The sequence below is a fragment of the Anabrus simplex genome, chromosome 2 (genome assembly GCF_040414725.1).
Source record: "Anabrus simplex isolate iqAnaSimp1 chromosome 2, ASM4041472v1, whole genome shotgun sequence".
NCBI classification, from domain to species: domain Eukaryota; kingdom Metazoa; phylum Arthropoda; class Insecta; order Orthoptera; family Tettigoniidae; genus Anabrus; species Anabrus simplex.
Genome location: NC_090266.1, coordinates 621,212,269 through 621,228,127, shown reverse-complemented (window position 1 = coordinate 621,228,127; position 15,859 = coordinate 621,212,269).

Sequence of the window (15,859 nt, the reverse complement as noted above, 5' to 3'; positions counted from 1 at the left end):
GTTTACGATCGCTGAGACATTCTGTGTACTAGGACGAATTCCATTCTTATCAAGTATATGGCCTAGGTAGTGAACTTGAGGCTGAAAGAAGGTACATTTAGCGAGATTCGCTCGTAGGCCATTGTCTTTCAATGTCTGGAGAAGGAGGCGTAGATTGGTTAGATGTTCCTGATGATCTTTTCCAGTAACAAGAATATCATCCAGGTAGTTAGCACAACCGGGAATGGAGGCGGTGAGTTGAGCCAAATAGCGCTGAAAAATAGCCGCCGAGGATGAAACACCGAATGGGAGCCGCTGGAGCTGGAGCAGTCCGAGAGGAGTGTTGAGTGTGAGAAATTTCTTAGATTCTTCGTCTAAAAGTAGCTGGAGATATGCTTCTTTAAGATCAACTCGAGAGAAGAATTGTCCACCAGAGAGACGACGGAATAAGTCTTCTGGACGTGGAATAGGAAAGATATCTGTGTCGAGTTGTGCGTTGACTGTAGATCGAAAATCGCCACAAAGTCGAACAGTACCATCAGGTTTCTTGATTACCACGAGTGGAGTAGCCCATTGACTAGAAGTAACTGGTACAACAATTCCAGTTTGTATCCATCTTTCTAATTCTTTCGTGACCTGGTCTTGAAGTGCTAGGGGTACTGGACGAGCTTTGAAGAAGCGAGGCGTAGCTCCGGATTTCAGCTGTATGTGAGCTGTATAGTCTTTGGCTGTTCCGAGCTGAGAGTCGAAGACTTCAGGAAACTGCGCTAGGAGAGCGGTAACGTCAGAAGTAGGATGCAATGTAGATACGACGTTAATGTTGTCATGTATCTGGAAACCAAATAAGTTAAATAGATCCATGCCCATAATGTTTGATGCAGTGTAGTTGTTAACTACGAGAAGAGGAATGGCCTTCTGAATTCCTTTATAACTAGCCTGAAGCTTGATTTGACCTTTGATGTCAATTTTCTTCTTGTTAAATGTCACGAGCTGGATGTCAGCTGGAGAGCAGGAAGGTGTACCTAAGTCGTGGTAGGTAGTCAGGTTAATAATAGAGACAGGTGATCCAGTGTCTAATTGAAAATCGACAGATCGATCAGAGAATGAGAGAGGAATGATGATTTTGTGAGAATCCTTTGTGGGAAGAATAAGATTGATCTGATCAACTTCCATGTCTTGGCGGGGCTGTATATGCTTCCGGCGTGCTGCAGTAGTCTTAGCAGGGCGGAGCGAACTTTGACAGACAGTCTTAATGTGTCCAAGTTTATTACATCGTTCACAAGTAGCTTTGAAAAAACGACAGTCACGACGTTCATGATGCTTGAAACAACCTCGGCAGGAAGGCAGGAGTTTCGAGGTGCTTTTAGAATTGGGCTTCCGTGTAGCATTACGAGAGGGAACCTGGCGAGAATGCTTGGTGGAGAGCGCCTTATCCGTACGGTTCACTGTAGCAGAGGACTTGCGGGCCTGAGGCGAGACTTGTGCAACTTCGTGTGGAGAAGCTATGGCTGCGGCAGTCTTGGTAGTAAGCTCATAAACCGTAGCAATACGCTGGACGTCTTCTAAAGAAGGGTTACTCTGCTTGACAGCGTCAAAACGTATTTTGTCTTCAGGAGTATGTAAAATTATCATGTCCCGAATGAGAGAATCAGTGTAGGATGAACCACAACCGTCCTTGGAGCAGATGAACTGGCAGGGTTTAGCTAGACCACGCAATTCAGTTATCCATTCAGTATGGGTCTGATGGGGTTGCTTTCTGCTCTGAAAAAATTTATAGCGAGCAGCCACTATGTGAGGAGCTTTGGCATAGTGTTCCGTGAGACGGGCCAAGAGCTGTGTGAAGGGTACCTCAGATAAGTGTTCTTCTGGACTTAATTTACGTAGTAATTCACACGTAGGATTGCCAACCGAACTAAGAAATAGTGCGCGGCGGCGTTGAACATCAGTGACAGAATGGCAGATGAAATGCTGTTGTAAACGGGCTAAATAAACTGACCATTCTTCCTTAGCTGGATCAAAAGCAGAGAACGGAGGAATAGCTGATGGCTGTGTAGAGACAGAAATAGCTTGAATAGCCTGAAGTAATGCTGCCTGTTGTTGTTGCATAAACTGTTGTTGTTGCTGCTGTAAGGCTTGGAAGACCGTAGCGAGTTGTTCCGCAGTAGCCATTGCGAGATGCGTGCAAGAAAGAGTAAGGTAAGCTGTGTGTCAGAACTGTTTGGAGTGTCGTTGTTGTGTAGCACGTCGCCGTAGAGTTGACAACTGGGCCTGTTGAATTGTAGTGTCGTTTTTACCTCGTTGCTATAGAGTTGGCGAGTGGGGCTGATGACGTGTAGTGGTTGCTTTTTACCTCGTCGCCATAGAGTTGGCAACTGGGGTCGAAGAATTGTAGGTGGTTGCGTTTTTACCTCGTCGCCATAGAGTTGTGTTGTAACCAAGGTTGAAATTTACCAACACAACTTTTATTGCCTCACTTTATGATATTTACACAAATAACTGAAATTTATTTTGAAGCAAGAAGGAATATTGAATCTTGAGAAAAGTCTGTCTTTATACAATATGTACAGGTTTACAGTCTTTATATACACTTCTATCTTGAAAAGATAGTCTTTGTGAATTGACACGTTGATAGTCGAGAACTATCTGGCACACTAACATAAATGTCTTTGAGAGTCCTTGTTTGTTGAAGTGCCTGAATTCCTAAAAAGCAAGTTCAATTGATTGAAGAAATTCCACCTAGCGAAACTAAGGGAGCTTGCATAACTTAGGGAATGAAAATGGCTTGTAAAAGAATTACGGAACATAGGCAGCGGAAACAGGTAAGGGAGCGGTGACCAGAGGTGAAACCTCGTACTGCCAGAAATTCAGTCCACCTGGTCGAAGCACATTTTCAAGAGGAGTAGCCTCCGTGCTCGACGTACGGTGTATTCTGGAGCTGGACACCGGGGCGAGTGGGCGAGTGAGCAGGCAGGGAGCTCCTATTTATAGTACACTCGATGGTCAGGCACGCGCACTGAGGGCTGCGCGTCGAAGCTAGCAGAATGATACACAGGCGCGCGTGCAGCTGGCTGGCTGGGCGAGAAAGAGAGCGCCGGACATACAACATCTTCCACCTAATTTCAGCATTTTTTTTTTTTTTTTTTGCTAGGGGCTTTACGTCGCACCGACACAGATAGGTCTTATGGCGACGATGGGATAGGAAAGGCCTAGGAGTTGGAAGGAAGCGGCCGTGGCCTTGATTAAGGTACAGCCCCAGCATTTGCCTGGTGTGAAAATGGGAAACCACGGAAAACCATTTTCAGGGCTGCCGATAGTGGGATTCGAACCTACTATCTCCCGGATGCAAGCTTTCAGCATTTTATTCGTTATTTTATCCTCCTCAGGGGATTTTTTATTCCTTAGTTTTTTAAGTGCATTTTCAATCTCAGCAGTGGTTACTTCCGGTGTTACTTCATGTGTATAATTCTGGGCAAGTTATTCATCACTGGGTGGTTTATTATGGGTTGATGTATACAGCTTGTAGTAGAAATCTCTAACAACTTCATTAATGTTTTGCCTATCTCTGACTATTTCTCCATTTTGGTTCTTAGACGATTAGAAGCTGAGGTTAATTACAGAAGTACTGAGTGGCATTAGATGACTCTACAATAATAGTTTGTCTCACTTGTTCATAACATCGCCATTCACAATCACTGACAAGTTTACGCAGCCTAAACAATATTACACGCATGCTTTCAAGTGATTTGATAGAATTTCGGGAAGTTCTTGTAGAACGAAATATGCCCTTCTTTGTTTATTAGTGTGTGTGCTTTACTTTTGACAGGTAAGTTATAGTGTTATAATTAATGTTTTCGACGGATTGAAAAGCTTTCATTTACCCTTGTAGCTCTGCAATGTGTTGTGAGCCTGCCGAAAGAGTAAATACTGAAAGATAATTTAATTGTAATAAGACAACATGAATGACAAAACAAAATGTTCTGTTATGTTCCATGATTTCCATCAACAGCGTAACTGATTCATGAACGTAACAAGTTAATTTTGTATACTTACTCTTAATCAAGCCAACGGCCGTAGCCGTGTTGAAACACCGGATCCCGTGGGATCTCCGAAGTTAAGCAACATTGGGAGTGGTCAAGATTTGGATGGGTTGCCACGCGATGTTCGTGGGGGTAAGGGAATGAAGGAGCGGGAAGGAACTGGCCACCCTACCGCATGTAAACTCTGGCTTAGGAACACCTCTGCGGAGGTTCGGACCCGGCTTCGGGCAGAATACACCCTTACGTTCTTTCTTTCCTTCTTTCTTAATCTGCTTACCTTCCAAGGTTGGCTTTTCCCTCGGACTCAGCGAGGGATCCCACCTCTACCGCCTCAAGGGCAGTGTCCTGGAGCGTGAGACATTGGGTCGGGGATACAACTGGGGAGGATGACCAGTAGCTCGCCCAGGCTGCCTCACCTGCTATGCTGAACAGGGGCCGTGGTGGGGGATGGGATGGGATGATTGGAAGGGATAGACAAGGAAGAGGGAAGGAAATGGCCGTGGCCTTAAGTTGGGTACCATCCCGGCATTTGCCTGGAGGAGAAGTGGGAAACGACAGAAAACCACTTCCAGGATGGCTGAGGTGGGAATCGAACTCACCTCTACTCACGTCAGTTGACCTCCCGAGGCTGAGTGGACCCCGTTTCAGCCCTCGAACTACTTATCTTATTACTCTTAATTAATGTGTCCGCCTCTGTGGTTAGTGTTAGCTGCCACCCCCGGATGCTCGGGTTTGATTACCGGTTCTGCCAAGAAAATTGAAAAGTGGTACGAGTACTGGAACCGAGTCCACTCAGCCTCGGGAAGACAACTGAATAGAGGGGGTGGGGGGAGGGGGTCTGATTCCCACCTCAGCCATCCTGGTGTGAAAACGGGAAACCACGGAAAACCATCTCCAGGGCTGCCGACAGTGCGGTTCGAACCCTCTATCTCTCGGATGTAAGCTCAAAGCTGCGCGCCCCTAACCGCACGGACAACTTGCCCGGTAAACATTTTATTAATGTGATTTTTTCAATAGTTTTTTGCCCTATATTAATTTAAATAGTTGTGCAATTTTATTATACTATTTTTACTATTTTTATTTTACTGTTACCTCCATGCAAGTATGTTTCTAATTCCACATTGGCATTACCAGAAGATATTACCGGTATCGATTGATCAGAATCAATTCAAATTCTATACTTTTCTTCAAAGTGCTATAAAACTCGCACATTAACGCTACAATAAGCTAAATTTACAAATCAAAATGCCAAATTTGCAATGCTTAAAACATTAAAATACACCACCATTAATTACGATGTAGGCTCTAAAAATAAGAAAGCACTTGACACTATTAACTAGACACTTTCAAATCTTCCGACGCTGGTTTGCCTGATTTATGTAAGTAATATTAAAAGCTATCCTATAACGCCAGTATTTAATTTATATTTATTTTCAATTTTGTACACCATTTATCTTAATATACTGCAACTTCTAATATGATAACATCTTTAGGTACGACGGATTTACAGGGGAGACAGTATAAGGGTGATATTCCTCTGATCCCTCGTAGAAAGAAAAGGCGCTTGAAGTAAATACAATATTAGTTAATTAACTTGAAAGCGTGGGGAACTGGCGCAGGTAAATGTCATGCAGGGAAGCGCTGTAGAAATGAAATTAACTAAATAATCGGTCTCGTAAAGGAATTATAAACGGTAGTATACCAGAGAGAGCACAAAACCCTGCGGTAATTCAATTTTTAGAACAACGTGAATAATACATAACTTTGTTTGCGATTATCATGCTCGGCGTACCTCGAATACCAGATATTCAATTATATTTCCAACTTGAAAGGAGGAATTTGATTGTTACAATTATGATTTGAAATTGGATATTAATTCACTGCAAGAGATTGCAGTTAACGAGTATGGGTATTATTAACCATTTGGAGAACTCATCAATCCGTAACTGTCAATGTTAGATACCTTTTTGTCGACGTAGTTTTAAGCGGCCGGTCCTAATTTAGTGTCGTCATTTGCGGATACTCAGAAAGAATGTTAATGGTCCAGAAAGTCAGTACAACAGTATACGACAATTTGAAACAGGAGTCCCCTTCTTCTTCCTGGTCTCTTTCCTAATTATTGGCATGTGTGACTAATCCCAGTTTGACGTCCGTCTGCCCTTCCTTACACGATCCCTATAAGGGGGAAAGAATTCACCACTGCCTGATTCTGTGGTGGTTGGTAGTAAGATGTATGTGAATAAAAGTAAATTCGCGAACCTCCAATGGAGGTGAACTGCTTGTAATGTTTCAACCACGTATCAGCCCTCCTGATGCCTTTGCTGGCGAGATGTAGTGTTTACAGTGCACTATGTCTTCTGGTATGGGCTAGAATAAATTTGTTACTTTCATTGACCTGTCTCAGTCTCATCCTTGGCTTTGGCAATATGAAAGTGACTGAGGTATGCTAGTAATACCAATCCTTATGCAGCCAGTCCCTGTTGTGAATGGTGTGAAAATATCACTCATAGGGTCAGTTGATGCATGCATTTCAGTGGGCTTAGCAGACTGATATGTAATAGCAACTTCTGGCTCGGTGAGGAAAGCAACGGGAAACTACCTCCCTCCTCATTTCCCTAGTATGCCTCTTCAGTGACGCCTAGGCTGTTTATGGCAGCTGTTGGGGGAGCTGTGGAGGATCAAACCAGCCTTCGGGCTGAATACCCAACATACATACAGCCCTCCTGCCATTTTAAATCTCTGGCAGTACCAGGAATCGAACCCGGGCCTACGAGGAGGGCAGTTAATGGTTCTAATCTTTACGCTACGAAGGTGGACTGTACGTAAATAAAGTAAGACGGACCCAAACACCCCCCCCCCCCCCCCGAGATAGAGGAATAACCAGACGCGGCTTCAATCCCCGGCCCCGCCAGAAATCGAGCGCGTGGGCCTCTGAACCGAAGGCCAGTACGCTGACCGTTCATTCAAGGGGCCTGACAATTTGAAACAGGAGACCAATGTTTGAAAGTAATTCTTCCAGATCACATCTCCCATATCTCACGATGACTACATTGAGAAAACCGGGAAAACAACACTCAACATACACTGGTGGAAAAATTTTCCAAACACCAAGAATAAGGAATGTAGAATACGGGAATGTCGGCAATATATTTGTTGAGGTAGCATATTTAATTGATTAAAGGTACAAGACTACGGGTTAACATCCGCGCGAGAAAAGCCATCGCAAATGTGCCATGCTGGTCCATTAATAACCAGTGTAATCGCCTGACTGTTGAATGCAGGCATGCAGCCGTGCTTGCATTGCGTCGTACAGGTGCCGGAAGTCAGCTTGTGGGATGGAGTTCCATGCCTGTTGCACTTGGTCGGTCAATACGGTTAATGCCGGTTGTGGATGGCGCTGGAGTTGTCGTTCAATGATGTCCCATACGTGCTCGATTGGGGACAGATCGGGGGATCGAGCAGGCCAAGGCAACATGTTGACACTCTGTAGAGCACGTTGGGTTACACCAGTGGCATGGGGGCGTGCATTATCTTGTTGGAAAACATCCCTGGGAATGCTGTTCATGAATAGCAGCATAACAGGTCGAATCACCAGATGGAAGTACACATCTGCAGTCAGGGTGCGTGGGATAACCACGAGAGTGCTCCTGCTATCATAAAAAATAGCTCCCCAGACCAGAACTCCCGGTGTAGGTCCAGTGTATCGACGCCGTAGATAGGTGGGATGCAGGCGCTCACCTGGCTTCCTCCTAACCAACACGTGGCCATCACTGGCACCAAAGCAGAACCGGCTTTCATCGGAAAACACAACGGACCTCCACTCCATCGTCCAATGAGCTCTCGCTTGACACCACTGAGGCCTAGGTTTGGGGTAAGTGGAATGCACGCCGCAGGGCGTCTGGGTCGGAGCTTTCCTTCAAGTAACCGATAACGAACAGTTCGTTACGTCACTGTGGTGCTAAATTCCGCTCGAATTGGTGCTGCAGACGCAGTCCGCTGTGCCACAGCCATACGGCGGTCCTCCCTCTCGGTGGTGCCAGGGAGACGTCGGGAGCCCGGTCTTCCTCCCTCTCGGTGGTGCCAGGGGGACGTCCGGAGCCCGGTATTCTTGCGAGTGTGCCTTATCGTGACCACTGCTGCCAGCACGCATGCGCAGTGGAGACATTCCTGCCAAGTTGTTCTGCAATAGCACGGAAGGAAAATCCACCTTCACGTAGCCCTATTATACGGCCGCAGTGGGCTGTTGATACTGGCCTCTTCGTCGCCGTAAAGGCATTCCTGACCCACTCTCAGTTACTCCGTCCAATCTCACAGGTAACCAACGCCCTCGCACAATACAGCTCGTATTTAAAGCAAACCTGATATACAACGTCATGGGGCCGCTACTAACGCCACGCCAATGCGATTTGCAGGAAACTTGAATCAACGTTATCTTTCAGATGTAAAAACACGCCTACCAACGTTCATTAATCTAGCACGACACCTTCTTGGTGTTTGGATATTTCTTTCCGCTAGCGTAAGTAGACACTGATCAATTTTTGTGCCGTAGGATGATCTTTGAATTCTACGTAATGCCATGATTTGATACATTGTTCTGAAAATAATGTATCTTTCCTACTCGTTATACTGGCATGCAGGAGGTTCAATAAAGAGCATACAGTACTGACCCATCTCCTTGCGATGCTGCCCTGTTTGTAATAATTTATCCAAACCCCTTTTCCCAAGGGTACTGCTCATCAGTGTGCTTAAACAGTCCACACGTTAGGAACGAAGTAATAATGAATCAAACCAAACATTTCGTCAGCGGCTCATTCAAATCCACTCCGGCGGAGCTGAGTGGCTCAGCCGGTTGAGGTACCGGCCTTCTGACCCAAACTTGACAGGTTCGATCCTGGCTCAGTCCGGTGGTATTTTAAGATGCTTAAATACGTCAGCCTCGTATCGGTAGATTTACTGGCACGTGAAAGGACTCTTGTGGGACTAAATTCTGGTACAATGGTGTTTCCGAAAATCGTAAAGGTATTCGGTGGGACGTAAAGAAAATATTATTATTATTATTATTATTATTATTATTATTATTATTAATATTATTATTATTATTAAATCCATTCCTATGGTTTGGTTACCTGCGTTGAGTCATATAGAGAAAAACAAAACCAAACACAAACACACTGACGTCTTAACAGCCTAGTGAGAGAATAAATACCAAAGAATATGTCATTGAACACAGTTCTCCCCGTCCATCAGGATGTTCTCGCCCAAACAAAATCTGTTCAGACGAAAGAGATGCCCATCAGCAGAAAGTATAATGAAGCGGCAATATGGCAATCTGAATGGAGCAGCGCAGCTCCGAAGGAATGACAGATATACCACGCAGCCTCCTGCTGGTTTACATCTATTGAGAAGAACTTGAGTTGTCCTGAACAGAATTCGGACTAATCACCGGACGGTGTGGTTCTCTGCTTTGTAAATCTGATGTGTGATCTTCCCCCAGCTGTGACTAGGGTGCAGCAAATCAAACTATCCACCACATCGTAGCAGAATGTCCGAGGAAAGTGGACTCTGGACCACTGGTGAACTTTGTAGGAACTTGAACACCGGCCAAAATAGTGGCCAGACAAATTGGACATATGGCTGTGAAATCCGTAATACTAAGTTGATTGTTTCAGAATAATTTTTTAGAATCCCTTTTACGTTGCACTGACACAGATACCTGTAGGTCTTATGGCGACGATGGGATAGGAAAGGGCTAGGAGTGGGAAGGAAGCGGCCGTGGTCTTAATTAAGGTACAGCCCTAGCCTTTGCCTGGTATGAAAATGGGAACCACGGAAAACCATCTTCAGGGCTGCCAACAGTGGGGTTCGAACCCACTAGTAAGCTCACAGCTGTGGCCCCCTAACCGCACGGCCTACTCGCCCGGTGATTATTTTAATGGCTTATTCCAATTCTTGTATGTAGGCTATATCATACGGATAAAACACGGACATTGTGTAGACCTAGCACTGTTAAAACCCCTGCGTATCCCCACAATAATTTCGTGAGGCTAATATTAGCCTAGTGCAGCGTTCGTAAGCCAGACCTCCTGACGAGAGTGGGCGGCGTCTGCTGTGTATGGGAAATTGCGTGTTGGTGTTGTATGTGATGTGTGAGTTGCAGGAATGTACGGGACAATAGAGACACCAGTCAACGAGCCAAGTGAATTGACCTTCTACGACTATAAACCCTCGACTCGCGCGGGAATCGAACGCAGGGCGCCAAGAACCGAAGACCAAGACGCTGACAACTCATCAGCGGAGCAGGACAGGACAGGACATTATACTGAGGAACAGCTTTATCCGCGTAGTGTACTGTCTATCTAACCCTCTTTGTATAAAACAGTTCAAAGACTTAACACAAATAACGATACTATCTTATTTTAAACGCAAAAATCCTGATGCAGATTGAGATTAGAAAAGAATGAAACTAAAATGTGGATTGCTAAGGAAAATAAAGTAAGCTCATATGCAACCCAAAAAAGGGAAAATTGCAATTGACAATTCATTTGACCTTTAGAATATGATTCCTGTCTAGAAAGCCAAGAATAATGGCCGAGAGGGTTCGCCGTGCCGACCACAAGTCACCTCGTGATCTGCAGGCCTCCAGGCTGAGCAGAGATCGTTTGGTAGGCCAAGGCTCTGTTGCGCCATGGGGGTTGGTTTGGTTTTAGAATATGATTATAAAATTAACTTTGAATGAACTCAAGCACGAAAACCAGCTTTTTATAATTAAAACAAGCAATTAAGCTCCACAAGATCCCCTCCATAGCTAAACACAGTGAATGTGCAAATTCCTAAGAAGGAAACAAATCGGCACTTACAGTACACAAATACAATTGAGTACTTCGTACTGTATCCGGGTAGAGTCCGGAATGTAATATTGAAATGGAATAAATTTCGCGCCTTAGGCAAATTTATCGGGTAACGTCAGCTCTATCCGAATAAGGCGCATATTTTCCAGTCTCCTTGCTTTACTCGGAATATACGTATATACCGCGTGGTCCATCCCCCCCCTGCAACTCTAGTTTTATGCAACGCGCCGCGTGTATTGCAATTCTGAAGTACATGGATCCTTCTCCTTAAACCGGGGTAATATAACGAGATGTGTGGTTACGGGCTTGAAGAGAGCAGCAGTCGGGAGCGACTCTATTAATTCACTATGGGTACCACAATTGAATCCGTAAAACGAGAACAGGTACTAAGAACACGTACTTCACAACAGGTGGTGCACACACATAGACCAGGAACTGCTCGCTGCATGTCGTGCCTCGCAATACCTCACTTAGCAGGAGCGCGGTCGGAGATATGATAGTAGACAGTGCTCGAGGATATGGAGGTTCGAATTCTACGCAAGTTTGATGATGATGATGATGATGCTTGTTGTTTAAAGGGGCCTAACATCTAGGTCATTGGCCCCTAATGGTACAAGATGGGGCGAAAAGACACGATAATTAAAATTTTAAAATATATTCACTGACTAGAACTTAAAACAAATGACGATGTCAAATAATCAGTGGATCTAATTTACAATGCCTTATTTTCTGATAAAATTATAGAAAATAGAGATTACAATGGAATAAGGTGATGATGGTGCTTTTTGTTTACAGGGGCCTAACATCTTGGTCGTCGGCACCTAATGGTACGAAATGAGACGAAATGTAATGACAATTTAAGAGTCCAAAATCATCCACTGGCCAGAATTCAAAATGTGATGACGATGAATGAAGGGATGAACATGAATGTAAAACAATCACTGGATCCGACCTGGAATGCCCCACATTCCCACAACCTAGCGTAAAACAATAGTACACTGACCAAGGGACTGCTTCTAAAGCACAATCCTGAATCGATGTTGCTTGTTGTCAAAAGGGGTCTAAAATCCAGGTCATCAACTCCTCATAATGGTACTTATCGCTAGTAAAGTAGAACTATGGTATTTGTCATGTTGCGGTACTAATCAAAAGTAGCGTAGTCTCGCGGTATTTTACACATTACGGTACTATTCAAGGGTAATGTAATACGCACATGTAACGCAGACCTATGGTGTTCCTCACATAGGTGTATTAATCACAGGGACTCGTACTATCCCGCGGTGTTCCTCACATAGTGGGTACTAATCATAGGCAACGAAGACCCACGGTGTTGCTCATCACAGGCAACGCCCAGACCCATGGTGCTTCTCATATAATGGTACTAATTACAGGCAACGTAAGCCCGTGGTGTTCCGCATGTGGTGGTACTAAATACGAGTACTGTAAAACCCATCCTGATTCACAAATCTTGCTACTAATCACAAACCTATTGTGTACCTGACATAGTGGTACTACTCGCAAGTAAAGGCGACCCATGGTGTTCCCCGCGTGATGGTACTAATTACAAGTTGTTTCATGGTCCTAATTCGATCATCCCTTAGTCGCCCCTTTTAGTCGCCTATTGCGACAGGCAGGGGATACCGTGGTTGGATTCTTCGTCTGTGTCCCCCACCACCCACAGGGTGTTGTGTATTTGGTCCGCGAGCGCTATTTTATTTCGCTCAAGTCCGCCGGTAAGCCGGTTAGGAACCCCCTATCCGCCACCTGGGACGCGCCACGTGGAAGTATCACTTCTCCCCCTGCTACGCCAGCGTAGTAGGTTCCTGGGCAAGTATTCTTATCGCCAATAGCCCAGGATGTGGCAAGGTTGCATACTATATGTAGTTCAGAATTGTACTAAACGCGGTGGGTTGCATAAAATTAGATAGCAGGGGCCTGTTCCACGAACGAAATTTGCAACTTTTCAACTTTGCACTTTTCACTTTTCAATTCTTGCAAAGTGCAAAGTCTTTCTGTTCCACCATGAACTAGGCTGTACTTTTCAATTTCTTCGCAAAGTGAAAAGTCTTTGCGAATGAGTGATCCGATCGAGTTTATTCTATGAGCAAACTGTATAGGCCTAATACTCTATGATTTTAATGCTTTACTTTTCGCGGCGAACTTGGCGGTATAATTGTCGTACCGTTTAAGTTTTTATCATGGGAAAGAAAGGTTATTACAAGAAGCTGTCTGTGCTGGAAGTTGTCAAGGAGAAACGTGACATCCTTTTTTGACAACTTTAAAGATAACCTCTCAAATGATGACACATCAATGTTAACGAGAGTACCGTCAACACATCCACACACAGAAAGACATTCACCCTTCATTAGAAATCCCGTCGCTATATTAAGTGGATTATCAGGCCAACGTACTGTTAGCAAATATTACATTTACAATAACATCTACGACTTTGGTAACAGTTCTGCAAATAATTGATTTTGATGTCCCATGCATTGCTGTTAACACAGTACAGCTGGGTACCATTTACTAAAAAATGTAAACATAAGAATTTGTTCTTTTTTGGAAAGGAATTTACTTCTTTATCTTTCAATAAATTACCGATCATTTCAAGAATATAGTCAGCCTCTTGGGATAATACGAAATCACTCGCGTTATTACGTCGAAGTGAGGTTATGAAAATTAATCCTGTCTTTGTACGTTCCATTATTGGATTCTTCATCACTATCCTCACTTGATGCTAACAAAAGCTCACGTCGTGACGTGTTTATGTCACTAAACCAAATTCTACGCCGAGAAACTAATGTACATACTTGTTAATTAACATATGAAAAGGGAATCATCTCTTTGCAAGATTTATGAAAACTTTTCACTTCATTTCTTTGCACTTTGCATTTCTGTACCAATAGAGGAACATAACAGGCTTGAAAAGTGAAAAGATTTCTAACTTTTCACTTTTCACTTTTCACTTTGCAAGCTAAATCTGAAAAGCGATAGTGGAACAAAATCTGAACTGAAAAGTGCAAAGTGCAAAGTGAAAAATTGCAAAGTTCATTCGTGGAATAGGCCCCAGGAGGGAGGGGGTGTGTGTATAATTTTTGTGTACATTAATAATAATAATAATAATAATAATAATAATAATAATAATAATAATAATAATAAATTGGGAAACGGAAAAGATACCAGATAAATGGAAGGATGCTAACATTCACCCATTAAATAAAAAAAGGAGGCAAAACTAATGTTAACAGCTATAGAGGCATATCACTCCTGTCAGTCGCATACAAGATATTGTCTAAAGCGCTCCAGAATAGAATAGAGAATCGCATAGATCAAGAGTTGGGGGAATACCAAGCAGGATTCAGGAAAGGACGGTCCTGTGCGGATCAGATATTTACCATCAAGACTTTAATCAAAATTAAAACTTTAGCAGCAGACAAGAAGGTAATTATGATATTTGTAGATTTCAAAAAGGCATATGACTCTGTCGACAGGGACACATTAATAAAAGTCCTGAAATAATTTGGAACTGATGACAAAGCAACTAATATAATACAACAGACATTAACAAACACCCGATCACATGTAAAATTCCTTGGAGAGTTGTCAGAACCGTATGAAATCAAGACTGGTGTGAGGCAAGGAGATGGCCTCCCTCCAGTCCTTTTCAACTGTGTCTTGGAGAAGGTGATAAGGAAATGGCGAAAAGAAATGAGTCAGAAAAACATCACGAATAGAATCAAGATAGGACACAAGAAGACTGGACTTGAATTTGAATGTCTTGCATTTGCAGACGACTTAGTGTTCTTTGCTGAAAATCTAGAGATGCCACTACACAGATATTGCAAGAAACAGCAGAAATTCTTTTGAGAAAACTAAGTACATGAACATAGATCCCAAAGAACCAACATGGACAACGAAGACCAAGTATGGTGACATAAAGAGAGTCCACAAATTGAAATATCTAGGGGAGATTCTGACTCCTAACAACAACGAGAAGCCAGCTATCGAAGAAAGAGCAAGGAAGATGGAGATTGCATTCAGACTATGCCAGGAAACTTATAAGTCCAAATCCCTCTCCTATCAAGCCAAACTCAGACATTATAATACCGTGGTGAAACCTGAATGCCTCTATGCTGCAGAGACAATTGCCAGAAAGGGGATTACCGGAATAGAAAAGAAAAAGCGGAAATATTTGAGGAAAATTCTTGGACCCAAGAAAGCAACAGGAAATTAGTTTACCTTCCGTTTGAGATCAAATCAAGAGCTGTATGAAAAGGGCGAAAACATTTCCATCTAGATAAGAAAACGGTGACTGACTTTCTATGGACACCTGAGAAGAATGGGACCGGAACGCCTAGCAAATAAGATCCTCATCTTCCAAGAAAAAAGAAAGATCCAAGTACCATGGCTGAAAAAGGTTCATCAGGATCTTAAAAAACATGGCACTGAGGATGGAGATATTACAAACAGAACAGTTTACAGAAGGAAAATTGCGTAGGTGACGGATCTGTTCGTAGAGAAACCCAACAGAACAAGAAAGGTGTTCTCGGATGAGGAACGAGCAAAAGCGAGCCAGAGAATGAAGGAGTATCGGCGTAAAACGAAAGAACATCAACAATCAACGAAGTTGTGTAATCGTAACCCATAGGAGGTTGAAACGATCCTAAATAAATAATAATAATACACTGCTATGCAAAATTTAAGGGCGAAAGTAACTTTCGCATATTATGTCAATGCCAAGTAATATAGCTCGATGAAACTTGAACCATACATAGGAAGAACTGCTACAGTATGGTACGGTAGGCAATTGAAAGGAATATGCGATGAGACGAAGATAAATGACACCTTTGCACAGAGACAATAAATTACACGTAAGTCACTGCGACACTTGACAGTTCCCTGGATATCACAAAAGAAGGAACATGGTCCCTAAAAGGGTGTGTGATCACCACTGACAGCGATGCATGCTCTGCAAAGTGTTCCTATGCTGGTCAC